Below are 25,709 nucleotides of genomic sequence, written 5' to 3'. Positions count from 1 at the left end.
TGATTCCTTTCAATTCTCTTTACTCTTTTGTCAATAAATACTTTCAGAAATTCTTAGTTAAGACCATATGTCAGGTTTTTATTTTAGGGTGAGAACATGGCTATGGAAAATTTATTAATAGCTCACTGTCTGCATGTGATCCAGGTTCATGTATGGAACTCTTAACATCTAGTCTCTTAACAGTTTTCAAATATACTATACAGTAGTGTTAACTATACTCATCATGTTGTATATTATATCTCCACTATCTTGTAACTAGAAGTCTGTGCCTTTTGGTCACATTCACCCAACAGCCCACCCCCACCTATGGCAACCACAAATCTGATCTAGCTAATCTCTGATAACGTGGTTTCATTAAAAATAAAGCATGCCATTTCACAACATCATATCAGATTATGCACATCTAAATAGTCTCAATAACATATCTGCCAGGCTCTCACACTGTTTGAAAACTAATAGTACTAGAAGCAAATGGACCATTGCATAGGCCACCAGAGGAAATGCCTGGAAAGTGATGGAGCTGTCACACTTGCTGCATAGGTGAAAAACCTAGGCCCTCTGTCAAAATCTGACATGAATGCTCCCCTCCTGGACTGTTTTCACGCCTACTGCCCATGTGCCATCCCTAGTTTCAAATGGCTGGACAAATAATTAGTTTTCCCAACACAGAAATGGAGTGTGCAATTGCTCTCTTGCAAGAAACTCTAATCATCACCATTCAGCTGTGATCCTACTTTCATAAGACTGGTTTGAACCCAATGAAACAAGACAAAATTGATAGATTGCATTCTATTAATTAGCTGAAGGGAAAGTAGAAGTTCAGCAAATTCATAAGCTGAATTTTAAGTTGAATGAGGCTGTTGGCCTTGTACACATTTGATAACATGTGTTATTACATACTTTAAAATTTTTTCCAGGTAAAGAGGAATTTTCGTTCTCTTCAGATCAAATCTTCATTCAGTCAAGGTAGATAAAATTATTATCTTTCTGAATTACTACTCTAAATCTCCACTTGCCTTTTAATTTGGGAGTACCAAGGGAATTGTTGATCTGGGGTAGCAACACCACAATTATCAGTCATTATGGAAATAAATGTCAATTAAAACCACAATGGGATACCACAGCACACCCACCAGAATGGCTAAAATAAAAATCCCTGATAATTACTAAGTTTGGTAAGGATTCATATCCTCTGCTGGTGGGAATATAAATTAGTATACAAGTTCAGGAAATGATCAGTTATCTACTAAAAATGAACATATAAATCACACATAAATAATCATACATCCAACAGAAATGTGGACATATATGCCCTAAAAGACATGTATAAGGCCAGAAGCACCACAAACCAGTCACAGTAGAATAGTATATACTTTGAAAATTAAATTACTCCTGTAAATAGAAATCTCACATAAATAATATTGAGATCAACAAGCCACACAAGTACAAACTCTATCAGTCCATTTGCATAAAACTCAAAAAATGTAAAATAGTGTACAGTATTAGAATTCAGGAAAGTGCTTACCTTATAGATGATTGGGATTTCTGATTAGAAAGAAAAAAGTGCACCTTTAATTTTGTTGGGTATATTTTATTTCCTAATTTGAAGGGTTATGACACATATTTCTGGGCTTTGTAACAATTTATTGAGTTGTTCACCTATTATTTGTGTACTTTTCTTACGTATATTTCAATAAAAGCTTTAATTGACCAATGATATATGATTATTTTATATTTCAAAAAAAAAGAGACTTAGAGAAAAAATTAAAACCACTTAATTATTCCACTGGTGCATTGACACTGAGTCTTTTTTTTTCCTAAATATATGTTCATTCATGAACAATTACTCCACCTTGATAGTTTTTCTAGGATAACACAAATTACCAAAATTGTTTAAGGAAAACAAGGAAGACTAAATAGGACAAGCATCTATATATAATCTAGAATAATGAAACACTAAACAACAATCAAGCAAATAAACCCCCAAAACCATCAGATTCAAAATAATCTTTGTCTGTTTACTGTTGGATTTTCCTAATTTTTAAAAGAAAATTCTGGTACAATATGAAAAAAAACTCATATGTTAGTAAATGAAATCTAGAGTTGTAGAAACCCTTCTTATCTCTTTCTTAGGCAAGATTTCTCTCCCTAGTGATTCTTTGATGACTGCTTTGCTTCTATTTATTCTTTTTCTTTGTTCACAAATAACCATCTGCATGCTTGATTTTTCTTTTCCATGTTGGTCATTTTTTTCTCTCATCATTTTCTCATTTGTCTTGGTCCTCTGCATTCTAGGACTACTTCTTCAGTTTGCTTTCCACAAATCTGATGACATTATTTGTTGTCTCCAAAGGCAGATTTACTTCTTCTGTTACATTTTCTGTTTCTTTTCAGTCCTTTGCATTTCAACTTTTTCAATTCCTATGGCTTCTATTTCGAAGTCAATCAATGCATTTGTAAGGATGACAAAAGTTTTCCTAATGTACTTCTCTTGTTTCTGTATTAATTCATTGTTCTACATTGGCTTTACCTCTGAGGCTTTCATGTCCTTTGTCAAGGAAACATTATCTAAACCATGTTTGGCTTTGTTATTGCTGTTACTGCTTGTTACTGATTAGAAAGTGTGATAAAAATCTATTGAAGGGTAGTGTTCTCAACAAATATGTCATAAGAATGACTCTTAGCTCTTGATCCTACTGACAACCTGGTTTTTAGCAGAAAGCATCTGTGCCTCACTGTTGAAAAGTAGCATGTGAACAACCTCAGGCCTAAATTCTAGTAAGTAGCAAGAATTCACATAAATCACTTCTGCTAAAATGTTCATGGACACTCTTCTCTCCCAACTATTGTTCTTCTGATCCTGATATAATAAGTATTAAAGAAACACACACACATGTAGTACTACTGTCTCTGGTCATATTATTACCACACATATAATGTCTATTGGGAATACCTAACTTTCTGCTTGGATGCAATACACTTCTCTAAGTCCTTCTTTCTTCTCTGCCCTTTTCAGAGGGAGCAGGAGGCATAATTCTTAAATGGATTTAGGTAATGACTAAAGAGGAGTGTGCAGGTATGATTACTTAACTTTCTCAGTGACACAATTCTTGAATCTCTGAGTCAGGGAGCTGAAAGTAAGTGAAGGGCTCAGAATCTGTCTATATTATTTAAAGCCATGGGTTTGCTCTACTTCAGATTGTGAATTTTTATTTAGTGATGTGGAATATCCCCAGAAGATAATAATAGATTGGCTGAAAGTCCCAGTTTTGAATGTTGTCATAAATTTCCACCCTTCTCCATGCCCTTATAGCCATTTTAAGCTTCATCAAGCACAGTTAAGTTGGTAGAACGTTAAAACAACAACTATTTCTGATATCTTAAACTATGACAAAAAAAAAATTCCATCAGCATCATTTGGAGAAAAATTCAATCTTCCTCTAATATTTACTCACAACCAAAGTTATTCCTGAACATCTGTGCAATACCACTTTGACACAGATGGCAAAATACTTATTAATAAAATAGCACATGTAAATATTTGGATCCATTTCAGTAAAACTGAGAAAGCCACAAAACCATCTTACAAAGTAAATTTTCATTGCTGATGCAATATGCATCTTACTGTGTACCAAAAGTGCTGCAATTTTCTTTAGTAGTTTTTGAAATGAACAAGTAACATTTATTTTCAGGCCCCTTCAATATAGTGGTGAGATGAGTTCATTTTCATTTCATAGCTGGCCAAGTTCCACTTTTATCTCTTAGAATTATACAAGGTCTATATGCTGCTTGGGAACTGATAAGGCCCAGTCTTCTAAATACAACCTAACTTTTCTTTTCCAAAAATAAATAAAAAGGAAAAGAGGAAAAAGCCTCATATTTGAGAAAGTCTTTTAACAATATATCACATATCAAAATTTTTAGACTTGTTTCTGATAAGTAAATTTAAAAGAAATCATTCCTATAAACTTTCCAATTGTTTTCCACTTTTTTTTTCATATTGACTGTTTCCTATAACTCTTTAAAGTTATTTTGTCATTGTCAGTTTTCTTGCATCTATTTCATTTGAACAGTTGGGAATTTGACTTTCTCATACCTTAGACCACAACACAGGTTTCTTGCTGTATGTTGAGGTCTTATGGAGTAACATGAAAAGACCTAGATTTGAAGAACAAAGGTCTGGGACTGAACATGATGTTTGCCTCATAGTAGCTCTACTCATGCTGTAAGGCTTACTGTCTGGTCTACAGGGTAGTGTTAATCTGCAAATGTTAGCTGGTCTACACCAGAAGGAGTATGGAATTGGACTACAGAGAGAAAGCACTAAAACATTTCATAGCCATTTTATAATTTTAAGTCTGCAGAATAATGACAACTAATAAATAAGTGGACCTATGTATTCTGTGTCTGCCTTTTAATCATTTTATTTCTCTGGTAATTAATGTTTGCAAAAACATTCAGTCTGCAATGGATTCAAATGGTTGAGGGGATACATGCATCCCAAAGTTTATAGCAGCATTATCTACAATAGTCAAATTATATAAATAGTTCACACAGACATCAAGAATACCATGAAGAATGGATAAAGATACAGTATATATGATATTACTCAGCCATAAAACAAGAATGAAATCCTCCCATTTCCAATGACATACATGGAGCTAGAGAGTGTTATAGTAAGTGAAATAAGTCAGTCAGAGAAAGACAAATACCGTATGATTTTACTCACATGTAAAATTTAAGAAACAAAACAAATAAACAAAGGAAAAAAGAAAGAGAAAGGCAAACCAAGAAACATACTCTTAATTATAGAGAACAAGCTGACGGTTACTAGAGGGAAGGTAGGTAGGGGGATGGGTTGAATTGGTGTTGCAGATTAAGGAGTGCACTTGCTATAATGGGCATTGCGTACAGTATTGTACGCAAATGTTGAATCACTATATTGTACCCCTGAAACAAATATACATTCTAGGTTAACTAACTGGAATTTAGATAAAAACTTAAAAAAAAACACACACCAAAAACATGACCCTTAACCCATGGAGTCTGAAGATCACTGAGCTTGTAAGATGCCCAGTGAGCCAATTAACTTCTTGGGATCTCAATTTTTCCATCTGTAAAATACACATAACGATCCCCACTTTGTCTTCCATATAGGGTATATCAATAATAAACAAAATTACTTACTCATAAATTATTTGTAAATTATAATGCATCTTATGAATATACAGTTATTATATTCTAAGCAATAATCATTCGGGAAATAGCATGGCATCTCAGCTAAGAGAAGCTTGGCATTTGTTAGCTACCCAATAAATGACTGTTGACTTTCTGAAAGGAGACAAGTACAGAAACTTTGGCATCAGACAGGACTACACTCACCTATCAGAGTAATTTGTGATTTAAGGACAAGTCACATAATTTTTCAATAGTACAGTTTCTTCATCTGTTAAATGAGAACAATAATACCTTCTATCCTTTAGCATTTTGAGTAGTCAATAAAACAATGCAGTAGTCAGCATTTAGTACTTGGCATGTGGAAATATTCAGTAAATATTAGTCTTATAACTTTAACCTCTTTCCCTATGCTAAAGACACTGATTGGTTATACACAGTTTCTTACTTAGTTCTTAGGAAAACATAACAAGATAACTACCATAATCTTCATTTTCTTGCCTCTCCCCCCTGCTTTTTTTTTTTTTTGAGAGAGAGAGAGAGAGAGAGAAAGAGAGAGAGCGAGAGCTTGTACTTGTGCAAGGAGGTGGGGGGAGAGGTAGAAGACAAGAAAGAATCTTAAGGAGGCTCCATGCCTAGAGCTGAACCCCAACACAGGGCTTGATCCTCAGATCCCTGAAAGCATGACCTAAGTGGAAACCAAGAGTCTGATCCTCAACCAACTGAGCCACCCAGGTGCCCCCATCATCTCCATTTTCAAAAAAGAAAGCTAAGACTCAAAGAATTAAGCAACTTTCACAAGGTCACATAGGAACTGTAACACTATGTCTGTTTATATAACAAAATGCTGTGACTATTCCTGCCAAAACCCATTTCCCTAGGATCTTTGAGGTAATGAGAATCAATGTCATAGACGTTCTCCTTTTAGACACTTTCATTTTTGTTTGTAAACTATGAGGACTTTTTGCATAAAAAGCAATCTCAGCAGATTTAATGACACACAGAAAAAGATAACCACGCATCACTTTTCCCACTCACCAGGCTGACTTGCTGGGCTCCTCATGCTGATGGTGGCCACTTTTTGTGTTCGTCTCTGAGCCTCTTTACATGACTCCGTTTTGAGGCTACCAAAAAATAAATGAAGAAAAGATGTTTAAAAAAAGGATACTTGCTTCTAGAAGGATCTCCATATATTAATGACCACAACAATAATTCAAATTTACATAGCACCTACTTTAAAAAGCTTTTAAAGAAACAAAAGGGACTAAGCCACTTCACGTATTTGGGGTTTTGCATCTTGAAAAAAGTACACTGTCGTGTTTATTAGAATTCTCAGAACATGACAAAATATCTACCATTCAGGCATTCATTAAATTCCTTTCTTTTTTTATTAAATAGATAAATAGGTCAAACTCATGTTCAAATACATTTATATAGCTAAAGAAATCAACCTTCCACTCCAGAAGTAAAAATGGTATTTTGTTATAATTTGTCATAATGTAGACCTGAAAGAGAAAGTATTTTTGCTGTGTCAATCAATCAACCTGCCATTTCAAAGGTTAATTTGACAATGAATTCAACATGCAAATCCCAGATTATCCCTTGTGGTTTCAGTAGTTAATCATTGGATGAATCTGATAATCTGTTATCAAAAATAGTTATGGTCTATTTATGCAGAAAATTTCAATACAATCAATTAAAAGCTAAAAATCTACTTTTGGAATAGTTGTAAAGTTGAAAAAGGGAAATGAAAAGTTCTCTTTGAATTAGAATCTGAATTTTCCATTGTCTTGATGACTCTTTCTCTACTACTTTCCAGCTCTGTGTCAGCTTTCCTGCACAACCCACAGAAAGAGAAAAGGTTAAAGGAGAAAGGTAAGTTGAACAAAAAAACAAAAAAAAAACACCAACAAAAAGCAAAACAAAAAACAGAACAAACAAACAAAAACAACAACAAAGTAAAAGCTAGCATAGGACAGTTTTTATTAACTCCAAGTAAGTATAATGAGGTGAAAAGCTTTCTTTTTTTTCCACCTTCCTTAATTGAAATATACCTGACATATAACATTGTATAAATTCAAGGAGTACAACATGTGAATTTGATAGTAACGCTTTCTTAAAAGAACTGGAATGTCAGTCATGTTCCTTCAAACCTCAAACGTGTATGCCAGCTTTTCTACTTGACATTACTCCTTGTGTAAGCCCTCATAATGATGATAATTATTATTTTGTTGCTTGTGACTGTTTTTACCATTTTACAGGAATTATCTAATATTTACAACAACACCGTAAGGTAGGTATTATTAACCTCCCTCTTTTTAAAGTTGAGAAAAGAGAGGCACAGCTCAAGTAAATGACTCAAGATCCACTGCTATTAACCACGTAGTGTAGGATTTGAACCTTCCCCAGAGCCCACTGTCTTAATCTCCAAGGTATCTACTACCTTTTTTTTTCCAATTTATTTATTTTCAGAAAAACATTATTCATTATTTTTTCACCACACCCAGTGCTCCATGCAAGCCGTGCCCTCTATAATACCCACCACCTGGTACCCCAACCTCCCACCCCCCCACCACTTCAAACCCCTCAGATTGTTTTAAACTTACTCTGATACTGAATTCTTAAATTTCCTCCCATGCCTTCCCAGGTAGTCTCTACTTCGTAGGAAATTAACACATATGCTTTGTACTCAAGTCAGAGATGGGAAGATCTTTTTTAATTAACTTCCTTTTCCATGGTAACTATGTACATTAAATATAGCTAGAATCCATACAGCTCACTCCTCTCACCAGATGAAGCCACCATAATTGATCACCTAGAATTGTGCAAAGCCTTCTACCTATTCTCACTGATTCTGCTCATGACCTCATCTAAAATCCAATGCTCATACTCCAGCCAGGGTAGACTATATAGCACAAATCATAATTTTACTACCCTGCTTAAAATTCAAAGTAGCAGCCCTGGGATAAATCCCACTTGGTCGTGGTGAATAATCCTTTTAATGTACTGTTGAATCCAATTGGCTAGTATTTTGGTGAGAATTTTTGCATCTGTGTTCATCAAGGATATTGGTCTATAGCTCTCTTTTTTGATGGGATCCTTGTCTGGTTTGGGGATCAAGGTGATGCTGGCCTCATAAAATGAGTTTGGGAGTTTTCCTTCCATTTCTATTTTTTGGAACAGTTTCAGGAGAATAGGAATTAGTTCTTCTTTAAATGTTTGGTAGAATTCCCCTGGGAAGCCATCTGGCCCTGGGCTTTTGTTTGTTTGGAGATTTTTAATGACTGTTTCAATTTCCTTACTGGTTATGGGTCTGTTCAGGCTTTCTATTTCTTCCTGGTTCAATTTTGGTAGTTTATATGTTTCTAGGAATGCATCCATTTCTTCCAGATTGTCAAATTTGTTGGTGTAGAGTTGCTCATAGTATGTTCTTATAATAGTTTGTATTTCTTTGGTGTTAGTTGTGATCTCTCCTCTTTCATTCATGATTTTATTTATTTGGGTCCTTTCTCTTTTCTTTTGATAAGTCTGGCCAAGGGTTTATCAATTTTATTAATTCTTTCAAAGAACCAGCTCCTAGTTTGGTTGATTTGTTCTATTGTTTTTTTGGTTTCTATTTCATTGATTTCTGCTCTGATCTTTATGATTTCTCTTCTCCTGCTGGGCTTAGGGTTTCTTTCTTGTTCTTTCTCCAGCTCCTTTAGGTGTAGGGTTAGGTTGTGTACCTGAGACCTTTCTTGTTTCTTGAGAAAAGCTTGTACCGCTATATATTTTCCTCTCAGGACTGCCTTTGTTGTGTCCCACAGATTTTGAACCGTTGTATTTTCATTATCATTTGTTTCCATGATTTTTTTCAATTCTTCTTTAATTTCCCGGTTGACCCCTTCATTCTTTAGAAGGATGCTGTTTAGTCTCCATGTATTTGTGTTCTTTCCAAACTTCCTCTTGTGGTTGAGTTCTAGCTTCAGAGCATTGTGGTCTGAAAATATGCAGGGAATGATCCCAATCTTTTGATACTGGTTGAGTCCTGATTTAGGACCGAGGATGTGATCTATTCTGGAGAATGTTCCATGTGCACTAGAGAAGAATGTGTATTCTGTTGCTTTGGGATGAAATGTTCTGAATATATCTGTGATGTCCATCTCATCCAGTGTATCATTTAAGGCCTTTATTTCCCTGTTGATCTTTTGCTTGGATGATCTGTCCATTTCAGTGAGGGGAGTGTTAAAGTCCCCTACTATTATTGTATTATTGTTGATGTGTTTCTTTGATTTTGTTATTAATTGGTTTATATAGTTTGCTGCGCCCACGTTGGGGGCATAGATATTTAAAATTGTTAGATCTTCTTGTTGGACAGACCCTTTGAGTATGATATAGTGTCCTTCCTCATCTCTTATTATAGTCTTTGGCTTAAAATCTAATTGATCTGATATAAGGATTGCCACTCCTGCTTTTTTCTGATGTCCATTAGCATGGTAAATTCTTTTCCACCCCCTCACTTTAAGTCTGGACGTGTCTTCAGGTTCAAAATGAGTTTCTTGGAGGCAACATATAGATGGGTTTTGTTTTTTTATCCATTCTGATACCCTGTGTCTTTTGATTGGGACATTTAGCCCATTAACATTCAGGGTAACTATTGAGAGATATGATTTTAGTGCCATTGTATTGCCTGTAAGGTGACCCAGGGCTGCAAGGTTGGTTCAAAATCTGCAAATCAGTCAATGTGATACAACACATCAATAAAAGAAAGAACAAGAACCATATGATACTCTCAATAGATGCTGAAAAAGCATTTGACAAAGTACAGCATCCCTTCCTGATCAAAACCCTTCAAAGTGTAGGGATAGAGGGCACATACCTCAATATCATCAAAGCCATCTATGAAAAACCCACTGCAAATATCATTCTCAATGGAGAAAAACTGAAAGCTTTTCCACTAAGGTCAGGAACACGGCAGGGATGTCCATTATCACCACTGCTATTCAACATAGTACTAGAAGTCCTAGCCTCAACAAACAGACAACAAAAGGAAATTAAAGGTATCCAAATCGGCAAAGAAGAAGTCAAATTTATCACTCTTCGCAGATGATATGATACTCTATGTGGAAAACCCAAAAGACTCCACTCCAAAACTGCTAGAACTTATACAGGAATTCAGTAAAGTGTCAGGATATAAGATCAATGCACAGAAATCAGTTGCATTTCTCTACACCAACAACAAGACAGAAGAAAGAGAAATTAAGGAGTCAATCCCATTTACAATTGCACCCCAAACCATAAGATACCTAGGAATAAACCTAACCAAAGAGGCTAAGAATCTATACTCAGAAAACTATAAAGTACTCATGAAAGAAATTGAGGAAGACACAAAGAAATGGAAAAATGTTCCATGCTCCTGGATTGGAAGAATAAATATTGTGAAAATGTCTATGCTACCTAAAGCAAGCTACACATTTAATGCAATTCCTATCAAAGTACCATCCATCTTTTTCAAAGAAATGGAACAAATAATTTTAAAATTTATATGGAACCAGAAAAGACCTCGAATAGCCAAAGGGATATTGAAAAACAAAGCCAAAGTTGGTGGCATCACAATTCCGGACTTCAAGCTTTATTACAAAGCTGTCATCATCAAGACAGCATGGTACTGGCACAAAAACAGACACATAGACCAATGGAACAGAATAGAGAGCCCAGAAATAGACCCTCAACTCTATGGTCAACTAATCTTTGACAAAGCAGGAAAGAATGTCCAATGGAAAAAAGACAGCCTCTTCAATAAATGGTGTTGGGAAAATTGGACAGCCACGTGCAGAAAAATGAAATTGGACCATTTCCTTACACCACACACAAAAATAGATTCAAAATGGATTAAGGACCTCAATGTGAGAAAGGAATCCATCAAAATCCTTGAGGAGAACACAGGCAGCAACCTCTTCGACCTTAGCCACAGCAACATCTTCCTAGGAACATCGCCAAAGGCAAGGGAAGCAAGGGCAAAAATGAACTTTTGGGATTTCATCAAAATCAAAAGCTTTTGCACAGCAAAGGAAACAGTTAACAAAACCAAAAGACAACTGACAGAATGGGAGAAGATATTTGCAAACGACATATCAGATAAAGGACTAGTGTCCAAAATCTATAAAGAACTTAACAAACTCAACACCCAAAGAACAAATAATCCAATCAAGAAATGGGCAGAGGACATGAACAGACGTTTCTGCCAAGAAGACATCCAGATGGCCAACAGACACATGAAAAAGTGCTCCATATCACTCGGCATCAGGGAAATACAAATCAAAACCACAATGAGATATCACCTCACACCAGTCAGAATGGCTAAAATCAACAAGTCAGGAAATGACAGATGCTGGCGAGGATGCGGAGAAAGGGGAACCCTCCTACACTGTTGGTGGGAATGCAAGCTGGTGCAACCACTCTGGAAAACAGCATGGAGGTTCCTCAAAATGTTGAAAATAGAACTGCCTTATGACCCAGCAATTGCACTACTGGGAATTTACCCTAAAGATACAAACGTAGTGATCCAAAGGGGCACGTGCACCCGAATGTTTATAGCAGCAATGTCCACAATAGCCAAACTATGGAAAGAACCCAGATGTCCATCAACAGATGAATGGATCAAGAAGATGTGGTATATATACACAATGGAATACTATGCAGCCATCAAAAGAAACAAAATCTTGCCATTTGCGACAACATGGATGGAACTAGAGTGTATCATGCTTAGCGAAGTAAGTCAAGTGGAGAAAGACAACTATCATATGATCTCCCTGATATGAGGGAGTGGTGATGCAACATGGGGGCTTAAGTGGGTAGGAGAAGAATCCATGAAACAAGATGGGATAGGGAGGGAGACAAACCATAAGTGACTCTTAATTTCACGAAACAAACTGTGGGTTGCTGGGGGGAGGGGGGTTGGGAGAAGGGGGGTAGGGTTATGGACGTTGGGGAGGGTATGTGCTTTTGGGTAAATTGGAAGGGGAGATGAACCATGAGAGACTATGGACTCTGAAAAACAATCTGAGGGGTTTGAAGTGGCGGGGGGGTGGGAGGTTGGGGTACCAGGTGGTGGGTATTATAGAGGGCACAGCTCGCATGGAGCACTGGGTATGGTGAAAAAAATAATGAATACTGTTTTTCTGAAAATAAATAAATTGGAAAAAAAATTCTAAGTAGCTTTGTATTATACTTGGAATAAAATCCTATTATCTTATCATGGCCTACAAACTCTGAATGAACAGGCTACAGTCTACCTTTCAGATACTATACAGTTTTTCTCTCATTTTTATTGGGTTTCTACATGCTCTTCTCATAATAAATCCTGGTCTCAAACACCAAAAGACTTTGTTTTTCAGGAAATCAAGCCTGGAATGCTCTGCAGTTGGATCCTTTTTATACCTTAGGGTCTCAGTTCAACTCACTTTCTCAAAGAGGTTTTTTCCTGAAATCCCAACATATTCCCCTCCTATCACAACCTATAATCGTATTTTAAATTTGTTTGCTATAATCCCCTTTCCTTACCAGAATGTGGTATCCATATGGACAGGATTACAGCCTCTACTTAAAAATTCCTGCTTAATGAATATATGGATGAATGGATACATGTTAAAATATATTCTAACTAATTATTCTTGTTTTTATTCAATCCTGAAAGGAAGACAAAGGAATCTTGCCTTTAAAGAACTAGTACATAGAAAATCATAAAAGAATCATTTTTTCATATTCCCACATGTGTGCCTTCTCTTTTGAGATATTAAAAAAACTCCCACTAAAAAAAAAAAAAAACAGATTTATTTATTTATGTTTTTCCTTAACAAGAAGTAAAGACTATAATTATATGCATTACTTTACATCATTTTCTAAAGGAGTCCTCACTGTAATACTCCCAGGGTGGATCCACTACACAAAAGCTGATACACGTGTACTATTAATTTTGGATTTGAGCAGGAATTTTGTGAGTATGCACAGGCCAGGGTGAAATATTTAAAATTCCTTCAATCACTTGTGTCCCATCTGTAGCTCTGACCAACAACATGCTAAAAAAGAAACCAGTCTTTGTCAAAAATAGTGATGCAAGCTTGTACCATTGAGGCATCAGTATTATTATAGGACATATGCTTTGGTTTTACTAACACACAACAGTGACGTATAAAAATTTGATTAGTTTTAACTAGCAACACTTTTTATTTTTTTCCTGAGTCATTCCACTAGAATATGTGCAACCCCATTAATTTTTTTTTTAAGATTTTTATTTATTTGACAGACAGAGATCACAAGTAGGCAGAGAGGCAGGCAGAGAGAGAGAGAGAGAGAGGTAGGAAGCAGCTTCCTGCTGAGCAGAGAGCCCGATGCGGGCTCGATTCCAGGACCCTGGGATCATGACCTGAGCTGAAGGCAAAGGCTTTAAACAACTGAGCCACCCAGGCACCCCAACCCCACTAAATTTTATTTATTTTTTCCATCTTTGGTTTGATTTGGTTTAAAACATTGCTTCTCCAACTGAAAGATATATGAGTGATATTTATATGCACATTAATCGAATTGCATTTTTTAAATAAACATATAATGTATTATTAGCCCCGGGGGTACAGGTCTGTGAATTGCCAGGTTTACACACTTCACAGCACTCACCATAGCACATACCCTCCCCAATGTCCATAATCCCACCACCCACTCTCCCCTCCTCCCCGCCGCCCTCCTCAGTTTGTTTTGTGACATTAAGAGTCTCTTATGGTTTGTCTCCCTCCTGATCCCATCTTGTTCCATTTATTCTTTTCCTACTCCTCAAACCCCACACATTGCATCTCCACTCCCTCATATCAGGGAGGTCATATGATAATTGTCTTTCTCTGATTGACTTATTTTGCTAAGCTTAATACTCTCTAGTTCCATCCACGTCATCGCAAATGGCAAGATTTCATTTCTTTTGATGGCTGCATAGTATTCCATTGTATATATACCACATCTTCTTTATCCATTCATCTGTTGATGGACATCTAGGTTCTTTCCATAGTTTAGCTATTGTGGACATTGCTGCTATAAACATTCGGGTGTAAGTTCCCCTTCAGATCACTACGTTAAACTGCAGACTTTTGATTGAACGAGTTTAGGGCAAGACTCAAGTGTCTGTATTTATCACAGCTTGTTATGCTGATAGTGCTGATCCAGTGCCTGCACTTTGAGTACTAAGAATTCAGATAATAGGTGGCAGTTCCAGGCAATTTTAAAATAGTATTTGACTAATTCATGGTTCATGTGTGTATGTGTGTTTTCCATTTACAAAAATGTTATTAGAACTATAACTAATAACTTTTTTCAGCATACAGTCGTCTCCTTTTTCAAAAAAGTGCCATTATTATGAGATCAATAATACTAAATAAGCAGTTAGAAAATTGTACATACTTCTGTTCTTGTTTGTAATTTATCAGTAATTCCAAATAAAGATTTTCCTTGCTTTGAAAATAAATGTGTATCTTGATGTCACCTAGTACAGACTCCCTTGACTTTAATAATACATGATAAAATAAGTTAAACATTGGCTTTTTGTTACTGGCTAATAAGATTTTAGGTAATTTTCCATTCTTCTGCACATTTTTCTATATTTCCCATATCTTTTACCTTACAAATTTTAGTTACCACTCATTGTATTACAATGTGCTGTGCTACATCTATGTGTTTATATAATTTCATACATATGTGACATTATCTCACTTAATTTATAAATTTATAAAATGTTAATAAAAAGTCATAATTTTTAGGCATTTACTAACAGCCAGATACTCTATTAATACTTTGCTGGTGTTAATTAATTTAAATCTCACTAAAATTAAATAAGCCATTAACATGCTGAGCTTTTAGGTGGAGGATTTGGTTTGAGGTCATATGGCTTAAAGGTGATAAAACTGAAATTCAAATTCAGGTATACTAGATCTTACTTTTATAACTAAGGGAGAATCAATATTTTTTGAAGAATCAAGTATATACCTTCCTTGATAGAAGATACTTGAGATAGCCAAAAATATTATAGAAGAAAACAGAGGACTGAAATTCTATTCTATATAGTTTATTCAAGGAAAATATTTATGTCAAAAGAAGAATTGTTTTCCATGAAAAATCACTATAAATTCTACAGAATGTCCAGTCCTAGCTTCCAAAATTTAGCAAACGATTATTTCATTGCTAAATGTTACTTGGATTTATTACTGATGAATATCTTTCTGAAAGCAAAATTTTTACCACTGTTGAAAAAACAGGAGAAGCATAACTAGATATTGAAAGAAATAAGTTTTAAGAATGGTGGACCCAGAGGTGTTTGGGTGGCTAAGTTGGTTAAGCATCTGCCTTTGGCACAGGTCATGATCTCAGGGTCGTGGGACTGAGCCCCAAGGAAGGCTCCCTGCTCCCTGAGGAGCCTGCTTCTCCATCCCCTTCTGCCCTTCCCCTGGATTCATGCTAGCATGCTCTCTGTCTCTCTCAAATAAATAAATAAAAATTTCTTAGGAAATTTGTAAGAATGGTGGACCCATGAAACAAAGATATGCTTACCTCTGACATTTTTAGCCAAATTTCCAAATAGCAATATATTCCACGAACATTTCTCCAAATCCCATTAATAAGACAGTCACCATTGGTTGTACATACATTCATCATTTCTCCCATTTTGAGTACCATTACTGAAGCATATCTCAACTATTGGAATCATTTTATACATACATAAAAACACATATGCATATGCATATAAGGGGATTTTTTTTGAATTAAGATTCTTAATACATTTTGAGGAAAACTTAATAGGGGCACGGTCAAAATAGCATCTCAAAGCCCATACTAAATTACTCTTATCTAGTTTGGTAGATTATGTTTGTTCTAAAATGATTTCAAATAGGGTTCACTAAAATTTCCAAAGAGCTGATATTATCGTTGTTGTTTAATAATGGTTTCACTCAGACTCAGTAAAAAATCAAAAAAAAATTCACACCATAGGAAAGGTATAGTCTCTTCCCATTAGGTTAATATGGCTCCATTCTAAGAGAAGTTTAACAAGAACTGTGCAGTTTGTATTTTCTTCATACTCCTGAAAGCCAACTTAGCATTTCCTTAGCCTGTATTTTCAAATGCTATCTTTAAATACTATGTTGTCAAGAAACATTTAAGTGGGTCCACAATATAAAGAAACTTATAGAATGTTTCCAAAACAATTATTCAGCGAAGTTTATTCTCTTCAAAAACAGATGGGGAAGTTCCTGGTGGAAGACCCAAGTGTGGGGATAAAAATGACAACAGTTTAGATAAATCTTAGATAGGAGATAAGAGAAAAATAAGTTGTGTATAGAAATGTGGAGTGGAGGGAGGGCGGATGGTTCAATCCTGAGGGGGAAAGGATTGTTAGACTAAAGAATCCAACAAATTTAATTCCCCAATGTTATCATCTTCCTGATCACTTCCTAACCAGCTTCTTAGACTTCAGCCTCTTTCTTATTCAAACTCTTCCTGAAATGCTTCCATGCTTTCTAATCAATTTTCTTACATTATCTTAACTGTATGTATATGTATGTATGTATGTATATATGTGTGTATGTATGTGTGTGTATACACACACACACACACACATTTTTGGTATCCACTTATTTCAGACCTTGACTCTTCTATAATCAATGATACAAAGAGTATAGATGGGCTTTCGTGAAAAAGAAAGGGTGTTGCTCCCTCCCCATACCTATGACTCCTACCTTTTCTTAGCTCTACTACTATAACAGACTCTGAACTGAATCATCTGCCAGCAATGGTCTTGCCTCCTTTTCCTGGAAGTCCTTCACTGATTTCACTGGATTAAATTCTCCAAATCAAAGCTAGAATCTGTCAATCCTTCTTCATAATGTTTCTAAGGCGACCCATTCCCTATAAAATAAGGGGGTAGAGGGAGATGAAGGGAACCATATTTCTAATTCCTTAGCCTGGGCTCAAAGACTTCCCCTGTCTTTAATCTACCTACTCATGTTCCAACTATTTTGCTCATTCATTTATAAGCTCTTAGTGAACCAGAGGCATTCTTTGGTTCATCTTCACAGTTGCTTTTTCTGGCTCAATACATGGTGCAGGCTAACTGTGGAATGGAGGAAGAAGGGGGACCCCTTCCTTACCCCCGCTTTTTTTTTTTTTCTGGAAAGGTAGTGAAGTGGTGCACTGAGAGTACAGGCTTCCTATTGGTTACACAAGTTGTGTAGACATAGTACTTTAAGATTCTGACCTCACTGGTGCTGCTCTATCCTAAGACAGTTCTGTCATCTGGTGGTAGCTCCATAACTGCAGACACATGAGGGAAGAAGAATTAACCAGCTTTAGATATTGGCTTTGTATTTTAAAACCTAAGAGCTGCAGAGCATCCCCATATCATTTTAGTTATACAAGTGTAGAACAGGTAAATTCATTTAGTATAAAATCACTTTTCTTAGAATTAAGACTGTTTCTCATTAAATTGATGATCATTGTGTGCCTCGATCTCCACTACCATGGAGAATCTCGCTGCTATTCCCATCTCCAAAGCAACGGACTATCTGTTGATTAAGTGGGTTTGTGTGTGTGTGTGTGTGTGTGTGTGTGTGTGTACTGCAGGCATTTTGGAAATGGCTCTTGGATTAAACTAAATGAGTACCAGTATAAATAAAAAACCTGAGACACTGCAGCCTGCACTCAGCAAGATATTGGTGTAACAGCTAGAAAGATGTGATATGACCCTCTGCAACTGATGTTTTGTATTGAGTACAGGGTCTAATAAAATGAGTTCCATCATGGAACTTGCATGTTTAATGAAATATGTATTAAACCTAAATATAAGCCTTGACTGCTGCCTTAGTGACATTTAAAAAAAAAAGATAAAAGACAAACTATAACTAGATTGGTAGTTTGAGTCACATTCAAGACTCAAAATAACTGTTAAATGTGTACTTTCTATTCTAATCAAGGTGAGAAGTGGAAGAATATTCATTTTATGTCTGTTGCCTTGCTGTGAACATTATTTCAAATACACTGAAACATGCTTACTTTATTTATTTTAAAACCTTTGACACATTTTATGGTTTGATTCATCTTGTACCACTTTCAAAGGTGTAGTTCATTAAATTACACTTGTTCAATATAAGCCATCCTGAATATCTTCTGTTAACTTAAAAAGATTGGGGGTACAAGGATTTATTTTAAATATTTTGTACTTCCCTCCTACAGATCAATGCAGACAGCCTCCTAAAGAGCTATACTATTTCATCGCTGTAGGGAAAAGCTCTAGATTCTGGTAAGTTAGGTGGAGAGGAAGGGAATGACCTCAAGCTGTGCTCTACCTACAGCAAGAGCAATTAACGAGGGGTTCCAGCATCAACACTAGCTTTGAATAGCATGACCTTTTCTAAAATGCTCTTCACCTGAGTGAGGTGAGTGAGAATTGCCAGTTAAGTTTGGCTGTGATCAATTTGGGGATAGCTCAGTGACAAATAATCACACAATCTTCAAGTCATAAGTGACAGACCACCAACACTGTCTCCCAATCTGTGTGGAGATACAGGCTTTTGCTCACAAAGGACCCACGGTGCAGCTCCATTGGCATCCACAAAGGAGCCTAGAGCAACAACTCCAACTAATTTATATGTGTATATACAGTTGAAGTCAGCCTTCTTGTACCTGTCACACGCTGGCTCAAGTTTTACCCTTTTGAACTCTTCAGAAAATATAGCATCCTAGTTTCACATGGCAGATCTTCAAATAATTGAAGGAAGTTATCATTGCCCTGCAGGGATGGGGAGCATCTTTCAGACTCAACATTACCACACTTGAACACAAAATGACAGACATATTCCTCACATGACACATTCCCAGACGTCTCACTATTCTAGTCACCTTCTTTTGGATGCACTTCAATTTGTCAATGTCTCCTTTTAAGATATATTGAACATCCTATGACATTTCTGAGGCTTCTAGCAGAATGGAACACCCTGAAAATAACAGTAAATTTCTCTGGTTTGTGAAGAATAATGAGGTCTAAACTTAAATAAAATCTCCACTTCTCAAAATTGGACAGAGAGAGAACTAACCACGAGAATATTAATGGATCAAAAATTCAACACTAAGCTTAGTGTTGTTACAGAGTGGTATCTGAGAGAACATGGTCTCTAGCCGGCAACCCACAGGCAGGCCTTGAGTCAGTTGTCTGCATTATTTGTTCGATCTCCAAAATATTGACCTCTCCATGAGGGATGGAAAAAATATCAATCAGAGGATGGACCTGGGTCATGACTTTCCCTTCCACCAGCTGACTAACTGTGGACAAGTCACCAACATCTGTGCTTTTCAGTTGCTTCCCTATTGTGATGGTGATTAGGTCAGGAGGTGCCCAGATATGTGGCAAAATATTATTTCTGGGTGTCTTTGTGAGGGCATTTCTTTTGAAATTAGCATTTGAACTGGTAGAACTAGTAAAGCAGTTCACACTCCCCAGTATGGGTGGATATCATCCAATCTGTTGAGGGCCTGATCAGAACAAAAAATTGGAGGAAGGAAGAATTCAACCCTTCCTGCCTAGTCGCTTGAGATAAAACATCATTGGTCTTTTCCTGCCCTAAGTGTTCCTGGTCCTTAGGCCTTTAAGACCTGACCAAATTATACCACTGGCTTTCCTTGGGGTCCAGCCTGCAGAAAGCAGATCTTGGTACTTCAAGGCTCCATAGTCTTGAAATATGTGAACTAATTCCTTAGAATAAATTTTCATATATATGTAATATTATAGATAATGTTATATATTACCTATAATAACATATATAACATATATATTTAATTTGCTATTGGTTCTGTTTCTCTACAGAATCCTAATACAATTGGCATATGAAAGTTTTGCCTAGATCTCTAAGATGTAAACTATATTTAACCTGGTAAGAGATTTCAATGTTTCTTTTCTTTTCTTTTTTTTAAGATTTTATTTATTTGACAGAAGCACAGCAAGAGAGGGAAAACAAGCAGAGGGAGTGGGAGAGGGAGAAACAGACTTCCCGCTGAGCAAGGAGCCCATGCAGGCTCCATCCCAGGACCCTGGGATCATGACCTGAGCTGAAGGCAGCTGCTTAACGACTGAGCCACTTCAGCGTCCCAAGATTTCAATGTTTCAAAACTTAGTCAGGAGTCCTGTCTCTGATTATAATTTAGCCCAGATTTAAATGGCTTTATATCTTCAGTAAAATCCGAGACAACATTTCACTAGATCCCACAGTCTTCCTATTCACTTCTCTATCAACTGGTTTACCCAGCAACTTACTTTCGAGCATTCTATGAGAAGAGCACAGTGCTCGGCAATATGGCTATGAAGGAACAGAATTGCAGCTCTTTCCCTTGAAGAACTTACACTCTATTTGGGCAGACACCAGTCTCTATTTTAATGTAAAATACAAGTATAAACAGACAAGTGTAAAATTATGAGTGTCAGATGTTGATAACAATAGATGATAACGGAATTCACAGGAAGAAAAGATCGCCATGATCTAATAAGATGGAAAATACTCACGAAGGAAATACTCAGGGCAGCTGATGATGTAGGAATTTGATATTGTAGGATTTTCTCCCTGGGAAAAGGAGGATTTGAATTCTTGCCAGAGTGATCAAGTATTTAAAGAGCTCTCTGTTTTTCTGGAAACTACACAGTGGCTGCATGCAACAACCCTGGAACATGTAATCACTGGATGAGAATCCTAACCTCAACACAGGATTTCAGCAGCCCCTTGTAAACACAGCATTCTACCCTGCTTAGCCAAAACTGTATAACAAGCAGCCAGGACGTTGTGCTACTCCCATGGGGTCTGTGCAGCATTTTAAGTAAAATGCTAGGAGACTTGAGAACAAGAGGGGACTTGGTATCTACTTTTGAGGTCTGACATATATATTCAGAGATACATATGTTTGAAAAAATAAATAAACTTGCTCTCAACTACCTTTGGAGGTAGCAATTCTGAAAGTTCTGCTACTGCCTAATTACTGTTCTTGGCACCCTGACCAACTGGTATGGCACAGGCTTCATGGCTTTCATTATGGGACCAAGGGACACAGCTCCTAATGACTAACTTTTGTGTTAGGAATAAAGGCATGAAGCTTCAGAATCACTTCCAGTTTGTCTGGAAAGATAGCAATTTAATAGGGTTGAGGAGGGCTAAGGATGTCTTTCTGATGTCTGAGTAGGAATCCCGCAGAACTGAAATGTTGGGTCCTGCTGCTAACCTTTCCCAGCAACCTGCTTGAGAGAAGTGCTTGTTGTTGTTGTGTCCAATCATTTTCTTGAAGAAAACAGGCAACAGTGGTGACAAGTAAAAGATTCTGTGCACCAATTCCTTACACTCAAGGGAAGTAAATGTAGACCCATTAATGGAACCAGAGTGTCTGGCAATTAGTGTGTCCCAAATGGCGGATGCAAAGTAACCAGTGTTCAGTAAATATTTACAGAGTAATTGAGTCTTACAAAAACTGGAGTTGCTTTGTGTCACTTGGAGAAAAGATACATTTGTTGCGATCAAGAAATTATCCCTGGAAATTTCCTCTGACTCCCTTCCTGTCTCCCCTGCCCCCGCCAAAGGAAAATACATATACATATAGACATGTGTGTCTGCTCATGTATGCATGTGTATGGGTGTGTGTGTGTGTGTGTGTACTGCTTCCCGTTGTTTACATTTCTGTTTTCAAAGTGTATTCCTCCATGCACATGAACGATTTTCTCCTTTTACATTTAGCAGTGTACTGGTGATAACCAGTCTCCAACCAAATACTCTTTTAATGTCATAAAAACATCTTGAACTGATTCTCCTTTAACTCGGGAAATACAATCCCAATTTCTAAGGAACAAACACTGAATAGAATTAAAAAAAATAAAAAGAATGATATAAAATATAACCTGTGGGCAGGAGACAGAATCTATACTCATTCCCTGAGGAGCTGGAACAGAAATGTAGAATCCCTTTTGTAAGGTTTTAAAATTCTCCTATTAAGGGCACTGACTCAGTTGAGACTAATGGAGAAACCACTGAAGGCAATGGCAGTTCCAGGAAGATGGCATCAAGTCATTAAACAGGAAGGTATAGGGTAAAAACATAAACAATATATACAATAAACTATAGAAATAAAAAGTAGAGTTCTGCTTTGGCTGGAAAAAAGCCCAAAGTTAAAATTGCTCACTAATCCAACAGATAATATTTTGGAGACAGCCACTGGTCCCTTTGGTGCAAACAACTAGCTTTGTTTCATCTTCTATACTTTTCCTCTTATAGGCTATCTCCTAAGAGTGCAGTCAACATTGGAATCCATCATAAATACTCTGTGGAAATGCATCTCCCCCATAGAAACTGAGGGAATGCATTATAAAATAAGTTCATGTTTCCCATGTTTACCCATCAGGTATTTCTAGAATACAAGTAACATGATTCAGCATGTGTCAATCTGATTTTTTTTATGATCCAAATTTTATTTTATTTTAATTTTTTATTTTATTAACATATACTATATTATTTGCTTCAGGGGTACAGGTCTGTGAGTCATCAGTGTCACACAATTCACAGCACTCACCGGAGCACATGACCTCCCCAATGTCCATAACCCAGCCATCCTATCCCTCCCCTGACATTCCAGCAACCCTCAGTTTGTTTCCTGAGATTAAGAGTCTCTTATGGTTTATCAATCTGATACTTTTTTGGAAACCACTAAATTTGGTTTGGGTCATATGCATAATAATTCTCATACTGAAACTTTTAAGGAAATCTGTCTAAAAATATTTGAAAGTCAAAGTATGAGAGCTGATTCAATATACTCAATCCTCTCATGAAACATCCTCTGCTCCTTCTCAACTCACATAAAATGTGTGGGAAATATCAAACTTCCCAGTGGAAGACTGAGTAAAGTGTACACAAATATCCATAAGAAGCCCACAAGAAAGACTAATATAAGCAATGGCATAAATCTTAGTCTTTCCTGTACTGTGACTATGCAGGTCTGGGAAGGCAGTTAGGTACATTCAGACTTGACCCTAATATATTGGCAATTTGGCATAAATGTTAAATACTACTGCTGCAGCCATTAACCCAAACTCCTTAATTAAAGAGGGGAATTATAGAATATTTTTTCAGCTTAATTTACTAAGATGCTTTCTGTCAATACAGGTTAGCTATTTGATGAAGTTTCTCAGCTGTTTATATGATCCACAGCATATAGAGGATAAAACAAAACAACAAGAAAAAAAAAACTGTTACTCCTGCTTAAAAAGTTCCAAAGTATACCTAAATACATGCTCTGAAACTCATGCTCTTAAGTATGGCCTTTTAGACATCTTTTTCCCATATATGTACATTTTCTCTCTTACCAATCCAAAAGACAGCCATTTCACTAGTATATAACTCTCTTCCACCATTCCCAAGGGGATGATTTTGAGTAGTGAAAAGCTACATGAGACAGAAGGATGGGAATTATAGGTACTGAAGTATTAGTATAGATTCTTAGCATTGTGCTTTTTAAAATTTGACAAATATTTGGGAGTGGTTCTAGGACATCAAGAAGAGAATTGAAATATGTGTAGTGATATCTAGGAATTCTGGGTAGAGGCTTTGGTAAAGGACTATCCTTTTTGGGGTGCCTGGGTAGCTCAGTGGGTTAAGCCTCTGCCTTCAGCTCAAGTCATGATCTCAGGGTCCTGACTTCGAGTCCCACATCATACTCTCTGCTCAGTGGGGTGCCTGCTTCCTCTTCTCACTCTCTGCCTGCCTCTCTGCTACTTGGGATCTCTGTCTGTCAAATAAATAAATAAAATCTTAAAAAAAAAAAAAAAGAATTATCCCTTTCAAAGATCTGGTCATCAAGTTCCATGTGAAGACAGAGAATCCCTGAGTTAAATTTGCTATAACTAGCCCATTTGCATAGACTACAGCATAAATAAATTGAAGAATATTTTTAAAAAATTTTAGTTTGAGAAATGGACTATGAACACAAAGTTAGAACAATTCTAAGCACATATTATGTTACTTATTTGGCCTTAAGTCATCTTTTGATTACACTTCTCACAAATATTGGGCTAGGGGGGCAAATAATGTGATCCATGACATTAGCTCCTGTTTTTATCATACTCCTTGGTTTCCAAGAAATTTGGTTTTCAAGTACTCTAAATTGATGTATGTAACTTGGCAAACTTACTAAATACTTCAACAAGGAGATACTCCCTTGATGAACTAAAATTGATTACTTACTAATTAAGTCATATTGTAAACCTATTCAACTCTTTATCATGATCATCCAAAGTGATATATCCCAAGATGGCAGCCCAGTATAGCTTAGTGATTCACACACTAGCTCCAGAGTGAAACCTTGAAGATCTTGGGACCACTGAAAGAGGACTTCAACTGCCCCATTGTGATCTCAAATTTCATAGCTAGGTTCTCCTTTCCAACTTGTCTCTTGGCTCAAAGAGAAGATGGGAGGGCAAAGCGTTCCCTGATGGGAACTACCCTTTCAAGCAATAAGGGCTACTCTTAGCCAACAAGACCTCATCCATGACTGACTCCAAGACAATGATCCCTCTGACCTTCACTGCATACCTGCACATACTCAACCATTTTTTGCCCCACATTTTCTTCATATAAACCTAAAAGTATTTTCTGCACTTCAAGGACTGTCTTTGAGATGTTAGTCCATTGTATTCCTAGGGTTGGCCTCAGTGAAACAAATCCTTTTCTTGTGTCACCACCCCTCCTCTCTCTGCCTTCAGATTTTATCTGTGGCAAGTGGCCTGAACTGGTCTGTTTGGGATCCTTAGAGCCAGATGCTCTTGGACCCCTGTGTGTTGGTAATACCACCATTAACTAACTATTTATGGAGCAAGTTATTTGACTTATCTAAACCAACTTGCAAAGTAAGTGTTATAAAATAACAGTAACTACTTCAGACAGTTGTAAGAATTAAATGAGGTATCACACAGTTATGAGTTACACATAATGAGTAACTATAAAGATACTATTTTGGGGGCACCTGGGTGGCTCAGTGGGTTAGGTGCTGCCTTTGGCTCAAGTCATGATCCCAGAGTCCTGGGATCTAGCCCCACATCTGGCTCTCTGCTCAGCAGGGAGCCTGCTTCCCTCTCTCTCTCTCTGCCTGCCTCTCTCTCTACTGTGATCTCTCTCTGTCAAATAAATAAATAAAATCTTGAAAAAAAAAAGATACTATTTTTACTTTTATAAATATCCTTTTTTATTAGCAGTATTCCAGGTATAAAACTTAGGCATCTCTCAATGCCTAAATCTAAAGATTTCTCTAGAAAGAATTAATCAGAAGTATCTTACCACATAGTGATCCCAGTTACACCAAATTATAGTGGCACATTAAATTTTAATAGTATGTGAGTTAATAACACTATTTTCTGCCATTAAATAGTCTCCTGGTGAATCAGGGCTGATAAAAATTGTTTTATATATGTTTGATCAATAAACAAATACCTCATATTTTACTCAGTGTTC

General features: G+C 36.6%; 1 protein-coding gene across 2 annotated transcripts in view; it reads right to left on the bottom strand.

The window, feature by feature from the left end:
- The window catches only part of LINGO2 (leucine rich repeat and Ig domain containing 2), a 1,191,160-nt gene that overhangs the window by 514,081 nt on the left and 651,370 nt on the right, over window positions 1–25,709 (bottom strand). For both annotated transcript variants that reach the window (XM_044265545.1, XM_044265546.1), the window contains exon 4: window positions 6,214–6,299. The gene's annotated coding sequence lies outside the window, so the exon portion shown is untranslated. The remainder of the gene's footprint in view (window positions 1–6,213; window positions 6,300–25,709) is intronic.

This window comes from Neovison vison, chromosome 9 (genome assembly GCF_020171115.1).
Source record: "Neovison vison isolate M4711 chromosome 9, ASM_NN_V1, whole genome shotgun sequence".
NCBI classification, from domain to species: domain Eukaryota; kingdom Metazoa; phylum Chordata; class Mammalia; order Carnivora; family Mustelidae; genus Neogale; species Neogale vison.
Note: the sequence above shows the minus strand (reverse complement) of the source record. Positions and strands in the feature narration are given on the sequence as shown.